This window comes from Taudactylus pleione, unplaced genomic scaffold, assembly GCF_031769625.1.
Source record: "Taudactylus pleione unplaced genomic scaffold, aTauple2 ptg000016l, whole genome shotgun sequence".
Classification (NCBI taxonomy): Eukaryota; Metazoa; Chordata; class Amphibia; order Anura; family Myobatrachidae; genus Taudactylus; species Taudactylus pleione.
In genome coordinates this window covers 46,825,932-46,838,515 of record NW_028284418.1, presented here as the reverse complement: position 1 = coordinate 46,838,515, position 12,584 = coordinate 46,825,932, and the positions used below count along the sequence as shown (strand labels likewise).

The 12,584-nt window shown below is 42.1% G+C and overlaps 1 protein-coding gene across 1 annotated transcript in view; it reads right to left on the bottom strand.

Moving 5' to 3' along the window:
* Window positions 1-12,584, bottom strand: part of LOC148542006 (uncharacterized) — a 112,891-nt gene that overhangs the window by 58,483 nt on the left and 41,824 nt on the right. The gene's annotated exons all lie outside the window — the stretch shown is intronic.

Sequence of the window (12,584 nt, the reverse complement as noted above, 5' to 3'; positions counted from 1 at the left end):
TATGCAAAATGAATAGCAAATAGGATTAATCCTTTAGTTCCTACAGTTATCCATCAGGACCAGGTAGGGTTTGTTCAGGGCCGTCAGTCTCCTGACAACAAGAGACGAATGATTGATATTGTAGATGCCTTCTCGGAAATTGATCAGCCCCTTTTATTGTTATCATTAGATGCCGAGAAGGTATTTGACAGGTTGCACTGGGGGTACCTTTGTGCTGTCCTTCACAAATTTGGTTTTAGAGGTCTAACATTGTCGTCAATCTCCGCATTATCTTCCAACCCATCAGCCAGAATTTTTGTAAACGGTATCTTTTCTCCATCATTCCCGATTTCTAATGGAGCATGCCAGGGGTGTCCATTGTCCCCATTGATGTTCACATTAGCGATTGCACCTCTGGCGGAGACTATTAGGTCTCATCATTCTATTCAAGGTCCTGTTTTATTTAGTCTGATATATATACTGTAACATCAGTTTATTTGCAGATGACGTTCTTTTGACCCTCACAAAACACTGATTCGTTCCTACCATGTTTGCATTCAGTACTAGAAACTTACTCTAGAGTATCTTATTATAAACTAAACGGTTCTAAAACCAAAGCCTTACCTATTAATTTTTCCCCAACTATGTTACTATTTTTAAAATCAGAATTTTCTTACTCCTGGCAAGAGAACAGTATCAAGTACCTTGGGATCCATTTAACCCCCACTACTAACAGTTTAATCTCGACTAATTATTTACCCCTGTTGTGTGGTGTCGCCTTATTAATGACTGATTGGATGATGCAAAATGTCTCCTGGTTAGGTCGTATATCGGCCATTAAAATGGTGATTGTACCAAAAATACTATATTTATTCCGGACTATCCCTTTATTGGTCCCCAAAACTATCCTCAACAGGTTTCACACTCGATTTATTACATATATATGGAAGGGTAAGAAACCAAGACTAGCCAGGAAGACAATGTCTTTTCCGAAATCGGAGGGGGGTTTGGCTCACCCAGATTTATGATGTTATCAGCTAGCTACAATAATCTCACAAATTAACGCATGGTTTATTCAGGAGAACCCAAGATCGTGGGTCCTATTGGAGCGCAGTATGGTCTCCCCATTCCCTCTTACAGATTGTCTTTGGCTACCCTCATCAATTACAGTTAAGGCTTTAGAAAGGTCAGTGTCTGTCTCTTACTCCTCCAAAGCCTGGTTGGAGTTAGCAATGCTGACATCGGATATTCTCCTGCCCTCTACCACTTTTTCCCTAGAGGGTTTAGCCACCTTGATCCCGAATTTATCTTTTGATACTTGGAGAGCTCGAGCAATTTTTACCCTGGCTGAAATAACTACCCCTGATTCCTTATTATCATACACCCATATTCAATCACTATATTCACTCCCTTCCAGGGACTTCTATAAGTATCTACAACTGAGACATTGGCTTAGTAGTATTACCCGTTCCCCACATATAGTGCAGAAATTACCCAAATTCCTTTATAATCAATTGTGTAAGACTGCAAGTAGAAGAGGTATTACGTGGTGGTATTCATATATAACTAATCCCCACAAATTCACCAAATTTAAATCTTTACTGAATTGGGAGGCAGATCTCTCTTGTATAATACCTGAGGAAGATTGTATAATATAATATTCAGAACTTGGTTTAGCCTCTCTAAGTGTATTTCCCATTCAGAACAATTTTATAAATTGCTTCATCGCTTATATTTTACACCAGTATTAATGCACACTCTCTGACCTTCCCAATCTAACTTTTGCTGGCGCAACTGCGGAAATGTGGGTTCCTTAGCCCATATATTTTGGTCATGCCCACATATCACTGCTTTATGGTCATCGGTGTTTGCTCTAATCTCCAAAATACTGAATGTTTCTATCGCACCTCATCCATTAATAGCAATATTCCATCTATATCATGGTGGCTTGACCAATAACGATCGTTATATTATGGGCCATATCCTCCTTGCCACTAAATTAATGCTAGCGCGACACTGGCGTTCACCCTAAATTCCCAGTTTGGATGCAATTGTGAAAGATGTACAATCTCATTACGAGTTCGAGGTAGTGGGAGTATCCTATTCCTCCGCAGTTTCTAACCCCTTTATTAGATGGTTTGGGTGGAACGAATATTGGGAATCGAAATCCAGGGCTTAATTGCAATGTTTCTCTTGTGATTTTTCAATTTTATTGTTAATTGTATGATAGATACACCATTGTACTGCTTGATGTTCATTTATTGAATTCCATTAGTGGTGTCTGTGTACCCCTTTTTTTTTTTTTTCTTTCTTTTATTACCCCTTTTTCTTTAACCGCCCCCTTTTCCTTCTGTACCACGCCCCACTCTATTTTCTCTTTAAATTCAATAGAAATTTATTGTTGAAATAAATAAAATAAAAATAATTAAATGCTTATATATATATATATATATATATATATAAAATCTCTGCAGGGAGAGGATGAGGAATATCATTCATAATAGAGATCACTATTCAGTGGATGAGTAATGAAATTAAATGATGGTATGTTTTTTCTGGTTAGTCTGTGCTGCGTTGGTTTGGGTCTAATCAGGGGCGCCGAGAGGGGGGGGGAGCGGGTACAGATTACCCGGGCCCGGGCTTCCTGAGGGGCCCGGCGGGGGCCCGGGTCCGACGCCGCCCCCCCCTCCCTCACAGCAGCCCAGCACACAGCGTGTGCTGAGCTGCAGTTGGAGACTGCTCGTGGCTGCTGAGCAGCAGCCACAGCAGTCTCCTATGCCTGTGCGGGGGAGCGATCACACTGATCGCGCCCTCCCTGGCTTTGCGCCGGGCTGGGGGGCTTAGAGAGCACCCCTCCACGGCACGCAGCGCCGCAAATCTTTTTTATTTATTTATTTTCGGCAAGGGGGCGTGTCCATGCCTCCCGAGATTAGGCCACGCCCCCTATTGCCTTGGCTCTTGGCGGCCCTGAGTCTAATGTAGGCCTCGCGAAGCTGTTACAAGCAGCACAGAAACAATATGATGTAGGAATACAGGTACAACATGCTGCCTCTTGCTGCTGTATACTACTTTAAACTGTTGGTTGATGTACTCTATTATTTTTGCTTTTAGGCGCATGAACTTCTCTACTGCAAAATGTTATTTTGATTGTGGCACATCAAGCTCGAAAATTATGGGAATCATGGGGTCAAAATCTGTAATGTACATTGTGCACACCGGGCCTGATTCAGAGATGGACACAATGCCGATATTTTCGCAGAACAAGCGATTGATTGCTATTGCGCATTTGAAAACACTGAGCATGCGCAGCGATTGCATTGTGATTATTCTCGTACATAGGAACCACTCGCAAACTGAGTGACAGGTAGTAAGAGTTTGGGGGTGGTAACTGGGGGTGGTTAAAAAAACGCCGGCGTGTATGTCCTTTTAAATGCCGAGTCATGGGCGTGCATTCATTCGCCATTGCGGTCTCCTGTGCAGAATGAGAGCTGCAGTGTTTGCAGCTGGTCAGACTTGACTTACACGCTGCGTGACTGGCCGATGTGCGTCAACAGTACCAATGTTTACGCTGTTATACGTTGTCAGACGGATATGAGAAGGCAGCAGTGAGCGTCCCTATGCTCGGCTATTGTTTGGAAGGCACTAGTTAATTTTAGCAGCTACGATACGCGAGAGTATGCAGATCATATGTGCCAACTCTCCCTAATTGTCAGGTAAACTCCCTGAAAGAGTAGCAATATCCCTGACTCCCTGAAGAGTCTAGCAATCTCCCTTATTGCATCTTACCCCCATTATGTAGTTGTTATATTAAAACACAAAACAGCTAATATACATTCAATTGGGATCATTTAGTATCAGGGCCGTAACTAGGGTAGTGCGACCAGTGCCATGGCACAGGGCACCGCAGGACAGGGGGCGCTGTTTGGGCCTGTCAATTTTCCGCAAAAGTAAAAAAAAATTTGGAAAAAAGATCAAAGAGCGCACTTAAGAGAAATAGTTATACATTTACACGTGTGCATATCCGTACACACTTAATAGTCCAAAAATCTTCTTTTCAGTTATCCACAACCACGGTCTTCAATGTATTCAATCCTTTTTTCCTCAGTAGTGTAGTGTATGAAAACAAAAAGAGAAAAGGGACACAATGTGTAGATTGTTCCAGGTAACACACAAATGAGGGGCTCTTAAAAAAACGCTTAAAGGGGAACCATTCAATTGGAAAATTTAACCAGAACGTACCAGAACTTACACAATTGTAGTTAGGTTTAAAGTAAACCTATAGCAGTATCTTTATATCGTGCACATTTAATCCGACGGGAACACCAGAAAATGTGTGATACTTTTAAGAGGTCGACGTACCCCACTCACATTAAAACATAGCTAAAAAAACACCTAAAGGTATCTTTCTCTCCCAAAAGGATGCGTACCATACTCACACAAATACTTTGTGGATTCCTCCTATAAAAGGTATCTTTTCCTTTCCTTCATTCATATATGAGTTGATTCAAACTCCATAGCACATTTAAAATAAGTAATTTATTCCCAAAAAATCCAATAAAAACAGGGTGATAAAACAAATTAGGTAAATGTCCCAATATATATGTATAATAAGTCCCAATCTGAAGTGCAAAGAAAGCCCAGTCTCTTCAAAGCAAGTATGGTAATGATGGAAACGCTAATGGTTTAAAATAATCGTCCGGATCGATATATAAACCAAAATAATATATACCTTCAATGCTTCAGAGATCTAAAGGATTCAGTTGTTTCAGAATGGTACATACCCCTCATCCAACGCGTTTCGAAAATCTTTGTCAAGGCAACCCTTTTCTGGTGTTCCCGTCGGATTAAATGTGTATGATATAAAGATACTGCTATAGGTTTAAACCTAACTACAATTGTGTAAGTTCTGGCACGTTCTGGTTACATTTTCCAATTGAGCGGTTTTTTAAGAGCCCCTTATTTATGTGTTACCTGGAACAATCTACACATTGTGTCCCTTTTCTCTTTTTGTTTTCATACAATACACTACTGAGGAAAAAAGGATTGAATACATTGAAGACCCTGGTTGAGTGGATAACTGAAAAGAAGATTTTTGGACTATTAAGTGTGTATGGATATGCACCATACATGCCTACTCTCCCGGGAATCGCGGGAGGCTCCCGATTTTTCGGGTAACCCCCCGCGATCCCGGAAGAGTAGGCATATCTCCCGCATCCCACCCACTTCCTAGTGAAGTGGGCAGAATGGGGAGATTTTACCTGAAATTATCGGGTCCGCGAGAAGGGGCGGGGCTAAATTAGGCAAATTGCGTCATTTAGCCCCGCCCCCTCCTCACAGACCCGCAAATCACGGGGGTTTTCTGTAAAGGGGGTGGGGCTAATGCCGTCTATCGTCTGGCCCCGCCCCCCGAAGAGGAGAGCAGCAGGTCCCCTCCTGCTGCTCTCGGAAAGCTGCCCAGCAATGTAGGTAAGTATGATATGCACACGTGTAAATGTATAACTATTTCTCTTAAGTGTACTCTTTGATCTTTTTTCCAAACATTTTTTTACTTCTGTGTATACATTTTCTTGATATTGGGCAAGCTTGGATAATAGATTGGAGCTGACATTTATATATAACTTTGCGCCCCTACAATATCAATTATCACTATATTCTGTCAATTTTCCTGTTTATTATGATTCTCACTTGTAGCTTCCTCTTCTTTTATCCCCAGCATCTCCTGGCTGCCCCAGGAGTGCCCCTATATCCTCCCCGGCCATCCCCCATGAAGCCATGGCCCTTTTTCAGGTGCACTATCTTATGTCCCTATTTAAAAAATGGGGGGGGGGGTGCCAATTCCCTCTCTGGCACAGGGCACCAAAAAGTCTAGTTACGGCTCTGTTTAGTATAATTTCCCTGCATTGGGTATAAGGCACAATGATCCCTATGGCTACATGCATTTTCTGAAAAAGATCAGTGTGTTTTCATCAACAAATAGATCTTACTAACTGCTTTGGGGCTCACTTACATATGGATGTAAATCAATTTTATGGCACACCTCTCAGATGTAGCAGTGCACGTCCACTTTAACGCACACTCATAGGTGTTACTTTCACAATCTCCCTGAAATGCCTTTTCAAAAGTAGGACAGTATGCTGCAGTTGCCATTGCATTAGCATAAATCTCTGAATCACGCCCATTGTTCCATGTTAAACCATGGAGCTATTTATTTATTAGTTACTAGCGACCTGTCCTGGCTTTGCACGGGAGCAATTTTGAAATTACGACAATAGTCTTTTTTAACCTTATGAGATTGCCTTGTAGACGACATTAGTCGTTTTTCCTCAACACAAAGATATTTGGTTTTAACGCGACACGCAAAAGGGCCACGTTAAGTTGTTCATGAGCAAAACAGTCTCTACATAGGTCAACTCCAGCCACATTAAGTGTCTGTCCCTGTGCTGTAATTATTGTCATGCCAAAGCAGACCCTTACCAGGAATTGGACTCTTTTGAAGTTAAAGAATAATTTTTCACATAAATGAAATAGGAACGGTAAAAAAAGGAAAAACAGAAATTTTGTATCAGTAAACAGGGCTTCCATCAATGTTTCTAGAGAAACCAGATAACACGTATCAATCTTTCCATGCTATAAAATAAAGTCCAACGGTTTAGGCAGCATAAGCCAAGAAAGCACTTGGACGTCCATTTTGTCATTGACTTGCTTCACTAAAATCATCACTGCTCAGCTCCATTTTGTCATACAATAATGTTTCATACACCTAAACCTTCCTCTACAAATGCTCTATAGAATAGTGAAAACTGCATCAAAATCTGTCCAGTGGTTCTCGAGATTAGCCCGAACAAACCAACAGACACATTCCTAGGGACCGGTTTTTAATTGACTTCCTTCACTAAAATCGTCACAGCTCAGCTCCCTTTTGTCATACATTTATGTTTTCTACACTAAAACCTTCCTCTACAAATAGTAAATTGGTATGTGCTCCTTGCAAAATAAATAAAATTAGCTGCTCTGATCCCCGTATCCAATGTGTTTCGTGCTGGCATGCACTTTTCTCCCCAAAGGTCTTGGGCTGCATAAATTCTAAATCTATTACTGATATTGAATTAGATAAATTATGAAATGTAATAAAACCTTAAACGTCCTGTGGGAAGCTGAGGTTTACAGTACTCTATAGCACAGCAGTCCACAGAACATAAAAAAAAAATAACCTTTGAAGTCTGCCAGGTAAGTTTTCTCTATAGATAACCATTTGTAAGACGAATTGGACCATGGTATAATCTTACTGGCCAAAAATGCAATCTGTGACTTTTAAACCCATGCATGAAACTACTATTTTCCTATAGAGCGAGAGCTATACTTATCTACTATCTTGGAATGTCCCCAATTTCAGGGAGTTCATGAAGCCACTATGACAACCAGTGCACTTGCCACTCTGGGATAAAGCATGGTATAAGCTTGTGAACAGGACCAACTTACGTCTTGTCTGTTACTGCCAAGTCTTGTTTTACAACCCTGTTTGTTCCTTATTGTAAAGTGCTGTGGAATATACTAGTGCTATATATATATATATATATATATATATATATATATATATCTCCTGTATATTACACTGAGACTCATTCTTAAATGTTTCACAATCTGTCTGCAGAATTGATATGGTGCAATGACGGATATTTTGTCATGGTATTGATAGTACTGGGAATAATGGTTTTGAGTATGGCTTCCAGTGAAAATGAAATATATAAGTAGACAGGGGTTTGAGTAAGATGTATGATATTCTCCATGACTTTGTTTTTATAGATCCAGATTATAACTGTTTTTATTGATCCATAATCGCAAAGAGATTGGAAAATGCCAGTCAAAAGGCAGAAAACAGTAGCAGAAAATGAAAGGCACAAATTCAATAAAGAGAAAAACTTAAATTCAAATTCAATAAAGAGAAAAACTTAAATAGACATTCATGGTAACTGCTGCACAGAAGACCACATTCCTACATATAAGCATATATGCATCTTGAAACAACTAATATTTGCTATTTGATTGTGTAATTAAAAAAAAAAAAGGTCTGTAATGTAATTTTATTCCCCTCTCCAAATAAACAGACACATATCTTCTTCTAGTCTATGCCTGCTGCCAGGGCCGTAACTAGGGAAGTGCGACCAGTGCCATGGCACAGAGCAGGGGGCGCTGTTCCGGCCTGTCAATTTTCCTGTTTATTATCATTCTCACTTGTAGTTTCTTCTTCTTTATCCCCAGCATCTCCTGGCTGCCCCAGGAGTACCCCTATATCTTCCCCGGCCCTTCCCCATGAAGCCATGGCCCTTTTTCAGGTGCACTACCCTATGTCCCTATTTAAAAAATGGGGGTGGGGGGGCGCCAATGCTCTCTCTGGCACAGGGTACCAAAAAGTCTAGTTACGGCTCTGCCTGCTGCATCTGATTCTTCTTTCTATTTGTCATAGCCTTCTGCTGGAATTAATGACTGGTTTGTCATAAAGGAAGGGGTAGGTTGGGAGTATATCCGGGATATATGGCTACTATGACAGAGAAATATAATGTTGTAATACTTAATTAAAAAAACTATATTGTAATTCATAGTAACAGACCTACTTAATGAGGCAAAAAGAGAGTATCAGCATCAATAACAATGTGACACAATTCTCACAAATCACTCATCACTAACATGTCATCTTTTAAGTAGAGATGAGCAAAATTCTGATGAAATTTGTTGCATTTCATGACATTATAGTCTGTTTTCAGGTGCGAAGTTCCAGTTACACAAACTTCCAGTGCAGGGCCAGATTAAGGCTTCTGGGGGCCCCAGGGCAATTTAGCTGTGTGGGCCCCCTTCATACCACACAGAGCTACCCCCCCCTAAAAAAAAAAGGCCCACACAAAGCCACATTCAGCAAACACACATACACATAAACAGTATGCACACACACTAACACATATATATACATTAACACATATATACACAGTATGCACACTAACTCAAATGCGCAATATCATATACATACACACTAAAACAGTACACTACACATACTGTACATACTTACACTTGATGCAGCAGCAGCTGCTGCTGGCCTGTTACAGGACTACAGGTTGCAAAAGGAGTGGACCCGGGCACCAGGCTCCTCAATTCATTAGGCTTTGCCCCCCATAATGTAATGACACGATTTGCGGTGATAATGGGGGTGGGGCTTGTTGTATTGGCTCCTCCCCCAATGCGGCCACTGGGGGGTGGCATTTATGTGCTACTGGCTACTGCAAAAAGCTGACCCCCTCTCCAGACATAGACAGCTGATGCAGCATCACTTACTGTGCTGCTGCAAGCAGTCTGTCAAACAGCCGCGACTCCAGAATAGGTGCCACTGGACACCTGTTCCCGGCAGGGTCACATCGACCCTGTGCAAGGGCCCCTCTGTGTGTGGGGGCCCAGGGACGACCGCCCCTGTCGCCCCCCCCCCTTAATCCGGCCCTGCTTTTGGATCACTATTCCAGTGTAGGCCAAATTCTGCTGGAGAAACTTGCAAGATGTCACTGGGCAAATGTGGGAGGAAGTTATTATTCTGCAGAATGGTTTTGAATACATCGCTTATCCCTACTTGCAACCAGGGGCGTTTTAAGAGAGGAGGGGTCCCGTGTGCAGCCTCCGTTTGGGCCCCTCCTCTCTGTCTGCGCAGTAAATTCTGGCTTAATGCCAGAATCTACTTCACATGTGCAGTCTCCTTTTCCCGGGGACAACTTCCCCGCGCCTTTTCCCGGGGACAACGCCTCCGCGCCTTTTCCCGGGGACAACTTCTCCGCGCCTTTTCCCGAGGACAACTTTTCTACGCATGCGCGAGTCACCAGGAAAATGCAGGGCAGCACACCAGAATTTACAGAAAGGTAAGTATAACTAAATATGGAAGCAAGGTGTGCAGTGTGGGCTGCCCTACACTGCACACCCTGCACCCATTATAAATACGCTCCTGCAACTGTTTGTGATCTATTACTAATATGACATTTTTATTTCTACTTCAGTTCCAATACCCATTGCACCTCTTTACAATATAAATTTTCAGTCTAAATTATTTTCATAAAAATATGCAGATTTTTACGGTTCTATTATTATTATCCTTTATTTATATGGCACCAAAATGGTCTGTAGCTCCTTACAAGATTCATGAACAAAACAAGAACAAAGTGACTTACAGTACAGAACATTGCAGGACAAGGACATGACTTATTAACATTGCTGTATCAGCAGTCATAATACCCAAACAAGCAGCACGGTGACAGAACCCAAGGATAGGTGCTGATGTAGGCAGCGGGTAGCAGATGATGGTATAAGTGACGGAAGTAGAAAAGCACATAAGGGAAGAGGCCACTGCTCGTGAGAGATTACATTCTAAAGGTGAAGGACAGATGGACAGGGGTGACACATAATGGAGAGACAGTGAACAAGGAGCATGGAGTTGTGGGTTAGGATGAGAGCCAGAAGGTGCGTCTAGAGAGCCCATTTGAATTTTAGTACAAAGTTGTACTGTCTGATAGGGAGAGGGAGAGAGTTCCAGGGGTAAGGAACAGCACGGGCAAAATCTTGGAGGCGGGAGTGGTAGGAAGTAATCAGTTTGCAGGGGAGACAGCAATCATTTGTGGACCAAGGTGGGCGAACAGTGATAAAATCAGAGATGTAAATAGGAGAGGATTGGGTGAGGGCTTTGTAAGTGAGTGTGAGAAGTTTGAATTGGGTTCTGAAGGGGAAAGGGAGCCAGTGTAGGGCTTGAGGGGATGGGAGGCAAATATAGTACGTTTGTAAAGGCAGTTGAGCTGGACAGCAGCATTAAGGACAGATTGGAGTAGAAAAAGGTGGGAGACAGGGAGGCCAGATAAGAGGAGGTAACAGTAGTCCAGTATGGAGATGACAAATTAGTGTATGAGGGTCTTAGTTGCATCTAGGGTGCGAAAGGGTCTGATTCTGGAGATATTTTTGAGATGGAAGCAGTAGGACAAAAAAGGGACTGTGTGGTTTCTGAAGGAGAGGGAGAAGTCCAGGATAGCTCCAAGACAGCACATTTTGTGGCTTGAGGAGATAGTTGTGCCATCTGAAGTTATGTGGGAGGGTGGGAAGACGATCAGCTCAGTCTTAGTCATATTAAGCTAAAGAAATCGTTGGGCTCCAGGAGGAAATAGCAGTGAGGCAGTTACCATATGAGTGAGGAGAGAAGGGGAAAGGTCAAAGGAGGAGAGGTAGGGAGGACAAAAGAGCCGATGAGCTCACCTTAAGAGGTTGTATAAAGGAAGAATAGGATAGGTCTAAGAACAGAACCATGGGGGACATGTACTAGCAGAGAAAGTAGGGAAGAAGTGGTGCCATGATAAGAGACACATAGTAGAGGGGAGTATCACAGAGACCTAGGGAGTGTAAGATTTGCAGGAGGAGAGGGTGCTCCACAGTGTCAAAAGCAGCAGAGTAGTTGCCCTTGGATTTGGCAGCAAGAAGGTCATTGCTGACTTTAGTGAGGACAGTTTCTGTTTTGTGGAGAAGACGAAAGCCAGACTGAAATGGGTCCAGCATGGAGTGGTAGAAAAGAAAGGTGGTAAGGTGGTTGTAGACAATCTGCTGAAAGAGTTTAGAGACAAAGGGGAGGAGAGAATGGGGCAGTAATTAGAGAGAGTGTCTTGATCAAGGGTGGGTTTTTTAAGATTGGGGGAGACAAGGGCATGCTTGAATGCAGAGATGACAGTGCCTGCAGAGAGGGAGAGATTGAATATATGGGCTAGATGGAACAGGCATCAGGAGAGAGGGAGCAGAGGAAGTGGGAGGAGCTGGTGTCAAGGGGAAGGCTGAAGGGGGTGAGGACCGGATTAGGGCCATAACTTAATTTCCAGATAATGGAGAGAATGAAGTTACAGTTGTAAAATTTATGGGGAGAGGCGGGCTGGGAAAGAAGGGGATGGGTAACAAGTGTCTGGTGGGATGTGTCGTCCTTACAATAGATTTAGTTTAAATACACGTCACTGACTGCTTCATGCAGAAAGTCTGGGTGCTCGCCTACGAAATAAGCACTTAGAGTTGCAGAGTAAACATTTCATCCAATCCTTTAATACTGTTTAATTTTTGTTGCAATGTTTACCATGTACTCAAGAGATTAATGCCGTTTTAAATTAATGTTAAACAAAGCACAATATCTATGATCACAATTTTCTTTTTCTTCTAAAGATTGCTTTTAAAGCTCAGTGATGATACAGGTTGAACTTAAAACAACAATCTGTCATCGCAGAGGCTAAACCTGGGCTTCTGAAGTATAGAAGTAACAAGAGCTGGAAGGGCGCCCAACTGCTTATAAAGTCCCATTCAACAAAGATTCCTTTATTTACCTAAAACGTAAATATTTTAATCAATGTTGAACTTGTGTTGAAAAATGTAGTTGGTTGTATCCTCAGAAAGAAAGGTGGAAGGACAAAGCAAATCAATCGACACAGAATTGCATTCCCCATAGATTGTTGGGACTTTTAAACCATCTCTAAATATCATATAATGGGTGTTCTGTGTATTACGTCCACCTTGTCTGTCACGTGTGGCCTCCAATGGCTGCTAATTAGATGTATGAGAAG